Source organism: Pavona decussata, unplaced genomic scaffold (genome assembly GCF_977016875.1).
Source record: "Pavona decussata unplaced genomic scaffold, jaPavDecu1.1 SCAFFOLD_130, whole genome shotgun sequence".
Classification (NCBI taxonomy): Eukaryota; Metazoa; Cnidaria; class Anthozoa; order Scleractinia; family Agariciidae; genus Pavona; species Pavona decussata.
Genome location: NW_028145544.1, coordinates 1139440 through 1153387, shown reverse-complemented (window position 1 = coordinate 1153387; position 13948 = coordinate 1139440). Strand labels below are relative to the sequence as shown.

Below are 13948 nucleotides of genomic sequence, written 5' to 3'. Positions count from 1 at the left end.
TTTCTCCGAACTTTTCCTCAAGTTCTATTTTGGTCTTTCCGAACTTTGCCTCATACTTCTCCTCAACTTTCCTTGTCGTCTCTTTGAATTCCCCTTGCATGTTGTTAAGCTTTGCACAAGTCGAATCAAGATGAAGTTTCATTGCAGATAAAAGATGAGATTCAACCTCTCTCCGCTGAACCTGCAAATTAATTAATTAATTGATTGATTGATTAATTAAAAATATCAAAGAAGATGTTGCGGTGATTAACACCGTGCCGCTCGATCGACCAGTTCGCATTTTTTCCTTTTGGGTCTTCAAACGTAGTGTAATTCTCTTTTCCATTCTACAGTGGTAATAAAAGGATTTCAGGCAACTGGTTGCTGCGTCTCAAGGATGGATAAAATACATTCAAATACCATCACGAACTTATATTAGGTCGTCAATCATTCCTGCTAACGGAATTGAACGGTCACGCGTTCAGTACACGAATGATGTTTATTTTTCTTGAAAGTGGTGCGATTGAAACTTTAGGAGTGATGCAAAAGAGTTAATCATCATCAGTAGCTAGGCACAGACCCCTATATAAAAATAACACACACAAAAAAAACCGATCATTTTAATCGTCTCACTTATATAGTGACTATGATTTATAACTCACGGATTAATAAACCTCTAAACAAAAAGATTAACATCGCCTGAACGTAAGGATTACAACCCCCGAACGTAAGGATCACAACCCCCGAACGTAAGGATTTACAACCCCCAAACGTAACGATTTATAACCCCCTAACGTAAGGATTTACAACCCCCGAACGTAAGGATTTACAACCCCCAAACGTAAGGAGTTATAACCCTCGAACGTAAGAAATACAACCCTGGAACGTAAGGATTTACAACCCCCCAACGTAAGGATTTGCAACCCCCGACCGTGAGAAATACAAACCCCGAACGTAAAGATTCGGCAACCCCCAAACGTAAGGATTTACAACCCCCGAACGTAAGGATTTATAAACCCCAAACGTAAGAAATACAACCCCGGAACCTAACGATTCACAACATCCGAACGTAAGGATTTACAACCCCCGAACGTAAGGATCTACAACCCCTGTATGTCTAATTAGCATTAGACTCTTTATTACATTCATTTTGAAATCACTGGTGATCCTTGCAATCTGATTGGCTCTCAACAGTGTAATTTATTCCAAAATTGCACCATTTTTTGCTCTAAATCGCATCCTTTCTTTAGCCCATCAAAATGAAAATCAAGTAACAAAAACAAAATACTGATATTGACAATGATACTCTGTGATTTCAAAATAGGCAGTACTGTTGTACAGTAAACTCGCCAGAGAGAAGCTTCTACGGCTCGTAATGGCAAAAAATACCCCGCCTGACTCAATCAACATTTCCTTGAAACATTATAATTTCAACATTAAGGTAAAAAAACTGACTTTAAATGTCCACTCAGTAAAAAAGTTTAATCGATCGTGTCGCATGAATATAAAGTCTCAGGTTCCAAACAACAATTTCACCACACAAACAGTGGGTGGTCTGCCTGTGCTCAAATGGCACCAATAATGTACGCTAGTTAAGACACAAATTGACAACCACTTTGAAAATTCTAGAAAGAAAGGGAGAGGTAGAGACCAGACTGTGCTCCTTCTGAATCCTCGTTTTCTTTATTCATACAAGCGTCACTGTTTGTTTGTGCTGGTTCTGAAAAAGAAATTCGATGGGTTTTAGTGAATACTGACCATTTTTCCAACTGTAACAAGTTAGACACCCGAATACCTATCTTATTAGATCTCTTATAGTTGCATTTATATCCAGGTTTATCAAATATTTAATATTCCATAATATTGAAAATGTTGACGACTGCAAATGCTTGAAAGCTGTACCTTTGTAGCTCACTACGACGCCAACATGACCGGGATTTCGGAAAACGTCCGAGCCGATTGCGAAGATTTTCGACGATTTTAAGAAGACTTCCGGACGTTGTCGGAGTTCCGGAGATATTCCGACAACCTTTGATCACTATTCGAACGTATAGCGCAAACAGAAAGAGCAAATAAACAATACATGACAAATCGTAAATGAAATGAAGTTTTTCCATATCAAAACGTCCGAATTGGTGAGTCCGGCGTGAGCAATTGTCCTCGATGCGCGATATCGATGTCTTTACTAGTCTTTTACTCTGCAGGCGTGAGACTAACGCACAAATTAAATATGCGCGAGAGTTGGAAGGGAATAATGTGCTTCGGCTTTTCATCTCATTCAGGATCCGATTAATAATAATAATAAAAAAATTTCCTAAGTAACTAGTCATACCTTGATCAAGGCGCATAAAACTCTTTGCGCGATGCCTTAACATTTGCTCAATAGTATCCCCACATAGGTCACTCCACGTGCCTCCAAATGTTAGGGTTGTCGTTCCGCTCATGGTACGATAAAAATTTAATCTACAGCGATAAGGAACATCGTCAGTTAAAACAAACGGAATATACAATAATTTAGCATAACTGTCTCATAGCTTTTACCTTGAAGTGTCTGCTCTTTCCAGATGCTGCCGGAAAGAGTGTAAAAGCATATCTTGAATTTCCTGTGTGGTGGCGTTGTTTGGAAATTCCAGTTCTTGAACGCACCCACTACTTTCAAGCCAAAAAAGTGGAAAACAATGCACAGTTTTTGGAGCCACAATCTATTCCCATCCTCACTGTCCTTGGCAGAAGACATTAACAAACGAAGACATTAACAAACATAAGTTTCATTGTACTAGTATAGTTACTTTTAACCAAACTCGACTTAATTATTTTTAGATTTGCATTGGTATATTAAGGACGGTGCCTGCTAATACCGAAGTATTTTTGTGCGGTTTATGACTATGCGAGAAAAGCAGATCTTAGCAAGGCCTATTGGAATCCAAAAAGAAAATTGGGGGTAACCATGCATTTTTCAGAGATAATTAAGCAATAATATCTCTAAAAAACGCCAAAATGTAAAGCAATGTATGGGATTTTTTCCTAAATTGAAGCTTAATTATCTCTGAAAAATGCATGGTTACCCCCAATTTTCTTTTGAGATACCAAAAGCATTTGGTAAGTTCTGCTTTATCCGTATAGTTTTAAACCGCGCAAAAATATTCCTGTATTAGTAGGCACCACCCATAGGAAACCCGATTATCTCGAGATGCGCAGAACGTATGCGCAGTAACAATAGTAGGCACCGTCCTTAAGTGTGACTTTTGCTTCAAAGTCCCTTTCAAAAAAATTCTGATATGTTCGTTTGAATTGATGCCTTCACGATAGTAGAATAGCAAACTGAATTAAATGTCAAAGGCCTTTGGACAGTTTTCATACCTTTAGGAATTTTTGTTAAGGTCTGGACAATGTCTTTCCTGTCCTCTGCATCTTCCTACCGATCAATCAATGTAAGCTTCACGATCCTCTGAAAAGGCCAGGATAATCTGGCATCACAGTCACCTTTCATTAAATAAAAAATAAAGAGAGTGAGTGTCTTCTCCGGGCTTGCAACCATTTGGATACAACTCTAAACTGAATTTGCAGCCAAAGCAGTAGAATGGATGGCTATGTATTGAGGTCTCCTCTCCACTTTTTGCTTGACTCTGCACTTTACTGAAGCGACTGGTCTTCCATAGGTATTCTTAAGGAAATTGCACCAGTCTGTTTTCGAAAACATTGACTTTATCCTCAAGTTTCCTTGTGACCTCTTTTTGCTTCTCAAGTTCTCTTTTGGTCTCTCCGAACTTTTCCTCAAGTTTCCTTGTGACCTCGTTTTGCTTCCCAAGTTCTCTTTTAGTTTCTCCGAACTTTTCCTCAAGTTCTCTTTTGGTCTCTCCGAACTTTTCCTCAAGTTCTCTTTTGGTCTTTCCGAACTTTGCCTCATACTTCTCCTCAACTTTCCTTGTCGTCTCTTTGAATTCCCCTTGCATGTTGTTAAGCTTTGCAGAAGTCAAATCAAGATGAAGTCTCATCGCAGATTAAAGGCGGGATTCAAGCTCTCTCCGCTGAACCTGCAAATTAATTAATTAATTAATTAATTAATTAATTAATTAAAAATATAAAAGAAGATGTTGCCGTGATTAACACCGTGCCGCTCGATCGACCAGTTCGCATTTCTTCCTTTTGGGTCTTCAAACGTAGTGTAATTCTCTTTTCCATTCTACAGTGGTAATAAAAGGATTTCAGACAACTGGTTGCTGCGTGTCAAGGATGGATAAAATACATTCAAATACCATTACGAACTTATATTAGGTCGTCAATCATTCCTGCTAACGGAATTGAACGGTCACGCGTTCAGTGCACGAATGATGTTTATTTTTCTTGAAAGTGGTGCGATTGAAACTTTAGGAGTGATGCAGAAGAGTTAATCATTATCAGTAGCTGGGCACAGACCCCTATATAAAATAACACACACAAAAAGAAAACACAATTATTTAAATCGTCTCACTTATATAGCGACTATGATTTATAACTCACGGATTAATAAACCCCCAAACGAAAAGAGTAACATCCCCTGAACGTAAGGATTACAACCCCCGAACGTAAGGATTTACAAACCCCGAACGTAAGAAATACAACCTCCGAACCTAAAGATTCACAACATCCGAACGTAAGGATTTACAACCCCCGAACGTAAGGATTTGCAACCCCCAAACGTAACGATTTATAACCCCCTAACGTAAGGATTTACAACCCCCGAACGTAAGGATTTACAACCCCCAAACGTAAGGAGTTATAACCGTCGAACGTAAGAAATACAACCCCCGAACGTAAAGATTCGGCAACCCCCGAACGTAAAGATTTATTACCCCCGAACGTAAGGATTTACAACCCCTGTATGTCTACTTAGCATTTATACTCTTTATTACATCAATTTTGAAATCACTGGTGATCCTTGCAATCTGATTGGCTCTCAACAGTGTAGTTTATTCCTAAATTGCACCAGTTTTTGCTCTAAATCGCATGCTCTCTGTAGCCCATCAAAATGAAAATGAAGTAACAAAAACAGAATATTGATATTGACAATGATACTCTGTGATTTCAAATTTGGCAGTACTGTTGTACAGTAACCTCGCCAGAGAAAGACTTCTACGGCTCGCAATGGCAAAAAACACCCCGCCTGACTCAATCAACATTTCCTTGAAACATTATTTCAACATTAAGGTAAAAAACTGACTTTAAATATCTCCACTCAGTAAAAAAGTTTAACCGATCGTGTCGCATGAATATAAAGTCTCAGGCTCCAAACAGCAATTTCACCACACAAACAGTGGGTGGTCTGCCTGTGCTCAAATGGCACCAATAATGTACGCTAGTTAAGACACAAATTGACAACAACTTTGAAAATTCTAGAAAGAAAGGGAAAGGTACAGACCAGACTGCGCTCCTTCTGAATCCTCGTTTTCTTGGTTTTCTTGATTCATACCATGAGCGGCACTCTTTGCTCGTGTTGGTTCTGAAAGAGAAATTCGATGGGTTTTAGTGAATACTGACCATTTTTCCAACTGTAACAAGTTAGACACCCGAATACCTATCTTATTAGATCTCTTATAGTTGCATTTATCTCCAGGTTTATCAAATATTTAATATTCAATAATTTTGAAAATGTTGACGGCTGCAAATGCTTGAAAGCTGTACCTTTGTAGCTCACTACAACGCCAACATGACCGGGATTTCGGAAAACGTCCGAGCCAATTCCGAAGATTTTCGACGATTTTAAGAAGACTTCCGGACGTTGTCGAAGTTCCGGAGATATTCCGACAACCTTTGATCACTATTCGAACGTATAGCGCAAACAGAAAGAGCAAATAAACAATACATGATAAATCGTAAATGAAATGAAGTTTTTCCATATCAAAACGTCCGGATTGGTGAGTCCGGCGTGAGCAATTGTCCTCGATGCGCGATATCGATGTCTTTACTAGTCTTTTACTCTGCAGGCGTGAGACTTACGCATGAATTAAATATGCGGGAGAGTTGGAAGGGAATAATGTGCTTCGGCTTTTCATCTCATTTAGGATCCGATTAATAATAATAATAAAAAACTTCCTAAGTAACAAGTCATACCTTGGTCAAGGTGCATAAAAATCTTTGCGCGATGCCTTAACATTTCCTTAATAGTATCCCCGCATAGGTCCCTGCACGTTCCTCCAAATGTGAGGGTTGTCGTTCCGCCCATAGTACGATAAAATTTTAATCTACAGCGATAAGGAACATCGTCAGTTAAAACAAACGGAATATACAATAATTTAGCATAACTGTTTCATAGCTTTTACCTTGAAGTGTCTGCTCTTTCCAGCTGCTGCCGGAAAGAGTGTACCAGCATATCTTGAATTTCCTACGTGGTGGCGTTGTTTGGAAATTCCTGTTCTTGAACGCGCCCACTACTTTTGAGGGTTTTGTAAATATTCTTTCGAGGAGCTCTTAATTGGTCTTCAAGCCTCAACAGCACGAATAAACGTTTCATTTTTCTTATTCGGCTTTTGGTTTCACCATTCTCAGCCGACATCGTGTCTTCAGTTGTTCGCCACGAGGGGAACTGATACTGTTCTATTCAGTGATTAAAATTTGCTGAATTTGCATAACGAAAGAAAAGAACGACTCCTGGGAATTTTTACTAAGTGTGACGAGATGACGTTTACGTGCAAAACTGCACGAAGATTTCACACGGGTGACTGGAAGAAAAAGTAGCTCGCAAAATGATTGACTAATTTTCCATAAAGGCGTGAGGAGGCGGTATTTGTTTGTGCAGCGCAGGTAGCGAGAATTCTTTTCAAACGCTGTTTTCTCAAACTTTAAGTTTTGTTGGAGGGGACATTTTCAAGAGTTACAACTCAACAACGATTTGGTCGATTTCCGTCAAATTTGGCCTGCTGCTAGACAAATTTATAATCAACAAAAACGTGTCGGGGAATTCGATAATTCTAAAAATTCTTTCTTTGAAAGGCATTTCCGTGCGTTCACTCCACTTGTTAATGTTCTGCAACTATTGAACGCAACCGAATTAAGGAAAACCCGACATTTTTTTTAAGTTTTTGCGATCGTGACTTGGAGTAAAAAAAAACTTACAAAATATAAAACTTGCATTGAGTTGGAACTCTAAAACGACGGTCTGGACCTTCAAGTTTCGACTTTACGGAAACCTTGGGACTTAATTTGATATAGGGTTTTGGGTATCTGTGATGGAGCTGAGAGGCGCTACATCCGTTAAACTGAAGCCACCCCTGAAGGTAAACGGTAACCTTAAGTACAAGGAACTGAATTTTGTTATTCCCTTTTAATGAGTTTTTTAGGAGAAGCCCGCCCGGCCACATCTCAAACTGGCGCGAGTCTTGAATATTGGATATAGTTTGATAAGTTCACGTTCGGACTTAAAAAATTCTCATGTGTCAGTACGTTACATTCCTGTGCAGATAGAAAAATCGCTAACTCCTGAATAAATAACCCTACTGTGTCCATTTTATCTATCAAGTTGGCTCATCTGTCCTTCGTTCGAAGATTTCTTTCAGTCATCAGTTCCTCTATGACTGCGGTGAAGCCGCGAAAAATTGAAACGTGGAAGCAAGGGATTATTAATGGTAAATGCTATCACATTTCAAGTTAACGGAAACGAGGCCTAATAAAGGTAGTCCACCTGAACTTGTACGGAAAACCTTGACCTATCACTATGAATCTTATGGATGTTGCAAGCCTTTCTGATGGTCCCATCATAATATTAATAAGATGGCTACAGGCTACAGCAGTAGTAGTACAGCAGTCTATTCCGGCGGTGAGGGGTGAGGGGTGAGGGGTGAGGGGTGAGGGGTGAGGGGTGGGGGGTGAGGGGTGAGGGGTGGGGGTGGGAGGTGAGGGGTGAGGAATGGGGGTGGGAGGTGAGTTTAACAGACGTGGATCTAGACTCTCATATCACCGTGATAAACGAACATCCTGCAATCTCACACGAAATCACGAGTTCGGGGGTGAGGGTACGTTTAATTTGTTCATGGCGCGAGCTGTGGGGATCTGCGATCCACCTTAACATTATTGAGTTCGACAAACACATAAAAGTAATCCAAACTGTGGCTATCGTTTATTGTATTGCTTTTTTGTTTGAGACTCGTAAGATCTTGGATCTTGGATCGACTAAACGATACAACTGACGTCATATTGGTTTTGATTCTTCAAAGTGTAACAAAACTGTAACTTTATATATACAAATAAACTAGATTAACTTTCCCTGGTTAATCATTTACCATATGGCCTTCAAAAAACCGGTTGTTAGGCTGGTTTGTCAATGATACTAAGTGGAGCAAGCGTCAATACTACTAAATGTCGCTATTGTCATGATACAATTACAAATGTCGTTATTGTCATTACACAAACAAACGTTCTGCTCTTGAGATATGAACCCTCTACTCTCATATTAATTCGGATCGGAATCTTAAAACTGCAACACAACTGTAGCTGTATATAATCTAGATTAACTTTTATGAATTTGCCAAAGTGGCTTGTGAAAAACCGGAATCTAGACTGGTTTTGTTGAATCGTTAGTTTAACTAGCGAGCAGTTTCCTTCCTTCACCCCCCCTTTTTTTTTGGTGGGCAGGGAAAAAATGTTTTTCCCCTTTCTCGTTTGTATTTGGGATTTGAGCATGTTACATTTCGAATCTTCATTTCTAATCAGAGAAAAAAAGAAGGAAAAAAGTTTACTGCCTTCAGTTTATAATTTCTTTCAATTTCAGATTTCCGTTTTTCTCTTCCTTGTAATCAGAGTTCCATTAATAGGCATGTGAAACGGATCATAAAAATAAACAACAAACATGTTTTTAGTAACTAAAATATGCTGGTATCATTTATATTCGAGAGATAAACTCTCACGACAATAAGCTCTAGTGTATTTGTCGTTGCCGATTAAGGCATTTCAATGGTCGAATCGTCCAACTGAGTAAAGCTTGAGGTTGGCCGTTGATAAGATTGGTCCTTAAAATTTTTAACGGACGTGCGTAAATAAAGCTGAAGTAACGTGTACTGGGACTTCAGTGGCACAAACAATTTAATACAGCTGACGATAAAATTATCAATTCAATTCGAAAAACAAACTTAGCACATAAATTTTTTGCGACACTTTCTAATTTTGCATATTTCGTGAAAACGGGAAAATTCAGTCACGAAAATTAAATTAAGTGACTTGCCGTGCAAGCCTTTAGAAAATTGGCCAAAGTCAAGTGCTGCGATGTACACTTCAAAATCTCGAAATTCACGTGTCGCGAAAAATTCATTTAAGAGCGGTTGTCAGTAACTTTCGAGAATCCGGCGACAGAAGCGAAAATTCGAATTTTTTTTTATTTGCCCCAAAAGACCCTTTTGGTGAACTATTTTCAAAAATAATATTCAAAAGTTCCAGCGAATTTTTATTTTGGCAAAAATTGGGAAAGTTCGAAATCGGCCAAAACGCGACCGATGGCCAGATTGAAATTATGCAAATTAGTACATTTTTAAAACTCTCGTTCAAGACAAGGTAGCGTTTTCTCGAGTTGACACTTTCACAATCGTTTTTACATCCCTTGTGCTTGCTTCTAAACTATATTTTATCTCCACCTGAACATTCTTTCATTTAAAGTTGCCCACGTAAAGAATACAATGTTTGCTATTCCTTATAGATAGAGTGATTTTTGCCATATTTCAGATGACTATATCATCAAGGGTATACAAATATACTGGTAATCAAATCACTTTTTTGAACGGGCAATTGTTCTTATTTATCATGTTAAAATATTTAGTTTGGCCCGTGAAAAGCGAGCGCGCTAGGTCGAGAAGTGTGGAATGCACTTTGACACAATTCGCCATTTCAGTACTTCATGTTCCTCCTGTTACTTTGCACTTATCAATACACTTCACGGAAGCTTTTAGATAAAAGCCAAGGTCTCTGTGTTCATTTCATGCTGTTATACACGTAAATAACTAGCTTCAGACTTGAGTGCTCCCCATATTAGCATTAGGTTATCAAATGATTCCTTTCAGGTAAAGTTTTCGAGTTTATATTGAGCCGTTCAAGCGAGATGAAAGAGCCGTTCGCAGGGAAATAACTTGAAATCAGTGAAATTTATACCCTGTCTCTCATATCATGCTACACTTCCAAACTACCGTTATTATTAAGCTAGAAAGTGTAAATGCTCCCTTTTTACGTGACCTAAGACAGAATTTGCCTAAAATATTACGAATAAAGTCCACCACAAGAAAACACTGGAAAAATCGCGCACCGACGTAAATATAAACATCAGCCGTTTCTCGACTTGCTGCATGGATGAAACGCGTCCGTTATTTTACCTCAGTATACATTTATGAGCAGAAAGTAGAAACAAAAAAATCTTCTCTATGCCCATCTGTATAAATCCACTCGCCAATCAGGTTTTGATTTTCTGTATGTTTGTCCAAAATACTGAAGAATGGTGCAACATAATAATTTGTTACTAACTACTTGACTCATTCAATCACAACCGGATACATGTAACACGACTGGAAACTAGATATAAAGAAACGCTCTCACTTGTCTGCAATCGTTACTCACCTTATATCTGGCGATATCACATCCCCGAGGCAAGGCTGAAAATTGTCTCAAAATCCGCATATTAGAGATTCAAAGTTTTGAACAACGCAACAACTTTCATTGCGTGACAAGTGAAATGTGATACTCAAGCGCGCGAAAAGCACCGGAATAAGCAATGTCAAGATTCGCCCTTGTGATGACAGTGCGAAAATGATTTTTGAAATTACAAGAAGAAATTGAGGCAAGTCAAGGTCTGCAAGGTATATTTAATGGACTGAAACAATAATCATGGAGTTTTCCTCTTGTGAGATTCACTCTGTATTGTCTGTGCCGGATTCTCATCAATAAAATAACATTACAGGAAAAGTAAAACCGAAATTAATTTAAATCAAGTTAACAAATTAAGACCTTTTGAAACCTTAATGCAGTATTTCAATACTATCCTCAAACAAAAAGCTATTATATTTAGGAGAGTGAAGTTTGTCTTTCGCCATGGATCAACGCGCAAAAGTTGCGGATCAAGCTCAAAAGGTGCGCAATATTTGCAATGTGTTATACGGTTAATCAATGTAATAAGGACTTTCACCATGAATGGAACGAAAAAAAAAACTTCTTTTTAGGATAACCTGTTAAACCTAGCTTTAATGTCTGTTTGAGATGAGTCACTGATGGCGATAAAATGTTAACTGGAAATACACACCATTATTCTGCATTATTGCTTACGGAAGGGCTGATCAAATTTTAAGATAAGAGTTTAACCTTAATTTATTTTCTTGCGCGCGTGTTCGGTCGACTGTTCGGTCTAAAAGACGATGTTATCTCTTACGGGCCGTCACTGTGTAAGTCTGACGTTGTCATTGTTAAATCCTCCTAGCGTGCTCCAGAGTATCCACCATACGAACAGCCTTTGACAAGACCAGTGAGAGTATCTTTTGAACCTGTGTACCATAGTCCAGTGATTGTTCAATTTATAGTGGTTTTTATATGGCATGGTTGAAGATATAACTTAATTGCGAGTTCCACTTGGATTGGGTTAACCCACAGTACATGCATTGACAATGACAACGATTCTTTGCTGTTCATTCCTCGGTCTCCCTTCGTCGTTAAGGTTTCTGACTGTTCCTGTTCACACGAAGGCCTTACTTCTTTCGGTGAGAGCATATAAAGACGAACGGAAAGTTTCAATCGTAAATCATAATTCCTGGAATAAAGTCAAGTAATGCATAGCAGTGGATTCCTGTTTAAAAAAATAGGGAAAGTCAGAGAAAGAAATAAAATGTTCTTTCATGCTCTCAGTTTCGCTCAAATGAAAACACTTTACCTGCCCTAGCAACAACACTATTTCGTCCTGAATTTCTTTATAGGCCCGATCTTTTGTGCCTTTATAGGTGCGAGCGAACGTCCTTTTTGCATTGATTAAGCGTAACACATTACAAATCTTGCGCATTTTTTGAGCTTGATCCGCACGGAGAGGTGTCATGGCGAAAAAAAAAACTTCACTCTCCTCCAAACTTTTTGTTTGAGGATAGTATTGAAATACCGCATTGAGGTTTCGAAAGCTCTTGATTTGTTTACTTTCATTTCAGTTAATTTCGGCTTTATTTTGAGGAAAATAAAGGTTGTTGTTGTTGATGATGACAATTCGGTACAATCCCTAGGAGGGGGGGGGGGGGGGGGGGGAGTGGGGGGAGAGTAGGAAACATGATTTTCGTTTCAATCCGGCAATCAAATATACCTTGCAGACCTTGACTTGCCTCAATTTCTTCTTGTAATTTCAAAAATCATTTTCGCACTGTCATCACAAGGGCGAATCTTGACATTGTTTATTCCGGTGCTTTTCGCACGCTTGTGTTTCACATTTCACTTGTCACGCAATGAAAGTTGTTGCGTTGTTCAAAACTTTGAATCTCTAATATGCGGATTTTGAGACAATTTTCAGCCTTGCCTCGGGGATGTGATATCGCCAGATATAATGTGAGTAACGATTGCAGACAAGTAAGAGCGTTTCTTTATATCTAGTTTCCAGTCGTGTTACATGTATCCGGTTGTGATTGAATGAGTCAAGTAGTTAGTAACAAATTATTATGTTGCACCATTCTTCAGTATTTTGGACAAACATACAGAAAATCAAAACCTGATTGGCGAGTGGATTTATACAGATGGGCATAGAGAAGATTTTTTTGTTTCTACTTTCTGCTCATAAATGTATACTGAGGTAAAATAACGGACACGTTTCATCCATGCAGCAAGTCGAGAAACGGCTGATGTTTACATTTACGTCGGTGCGCGATTTTTTCAGTTTTTTCTTGTGGTGGACTTTATTCGTAATATTTTAGGCAAATTCTGTTTTAGGTCACGTAAAAAGGGAGCATTTACACTTTCTAGCTTAATAATAACGGTAGTTTGGAAGTGTAGCATGATATGAGAGACAGGGTATAAATTTCACTGATTTCAAGTTATTTCCCTGCGAACGGCTCTTTCATCTCGCGTGAACGGCTCAATATAAACTCGAAAATTTTACCTGAAAGGAATCATTTGATGACCTAATGCTAATATGGGGAGCACTCAAGTCTGAAGCTAGTTATTTACATGTATAAAAGCATGAAATGAACACAGAGACCTTGGCTTTTATCTAAAAGCTTCCGTGAAGTGTATTGATAAGTGCAAAGTAACAGGAGGAACATGAAGTACTGAAATGGCGAATTGTGTCAAAGTGCATTCCACACATCTCGACCTAGCGCGCTCGCTTTTCACGGGCCAAACTAAATATTTTAACATGATAAATAAGAACAATTGCCCGTTCAAAAAAGTGATTTGATTACCAGTATATTTGTATACCCTTGATGATATAGTCATCTGAAATATGGCAAAAATCACTCTATCTAAGGAATAGCAAACATTGTATTCTTTACGTGGGCAACTTTAAATGAAAGAATGTTCAGGTGGAGATAAAATATAGTTTAGAAGCAAGCACAAGGGATGTAAAAACGATTGTGAAAGTGTCAACTCGAGAAAACGCTACCTTGTCTTGAACGAGAGTTTTAAAAATGTACTAATTTGCATAATTTCAATCTGGCCATCGGTCGCGTTTTGGCCGATTTCGAACTTTCCCAATTTTTGCCAAAATAAAAATTCGCTGGAACTTTTGAATATTATTTTTGAAAATAGTTCACCAAAAGGGTCTTTTGGGGCAAATAAAAAAAAAATTCGAATTTTCGCTTCTGTCGCCGGATTCTCGAAAGTTACTGACAACCGCTCTTAATAATGTACACAAGCCAACGAATCTCATGTTAGTGTTGGTATTCACTGTAGTCATGTTGGTGCTTACAAGCGGAACTATACTGAACGAGGATGCACAGGGCGAAATTTCCGTCCTTTGCTGCATGCAATTACGATGACATTTCTATTTTTATGTAATTTT

General features: G+C 38.5%; 2 long non-coding RNA genes across 3 annotated transcripts; both read right to left on the bottom strand.

Annotated features, from left to right (window-relative positions):
* On the bottom strand, positions 1–2813 carry LOC146468537 (uncharacterized). 2 transcript variants are annotated; one of them, XR_014867437.1, is made up of 4 exons: positions 2521–2811; positions 2312–2442; positions 1631–1699; positions 1–181 (listed from the first exon to the last, which is right to left on the bottom strand). It is a non-coding gene; the product is annotated as an uncharacterized LOC146468537 (long non-coding RNA). The 2 variants fall into 2 exon arrangements; XR_014867436.1 differs by lacking the exon at positions 1–181 and having other exon boundaries at positions 1504–1699; positions 2521–2813.
* Positions 2814–4994: 2181 nt separating this feature from the next.
* Positions 4995–6508, bottom strand: LOC146468536 (uncharacterized). Its single transcript, XR_014867438.1, has 2 exons — positions 6070–6508; positions 4995–5458 (listed from the first exon to the last, which is right to left on the bottom strand). It is a non-coding gene; the product is annotated as an uncharacterized LOC146468536 (long non-coding RNA).
* Between the last annotated feature and the right edge of the window lie 7440 nt (positions 6509–13948).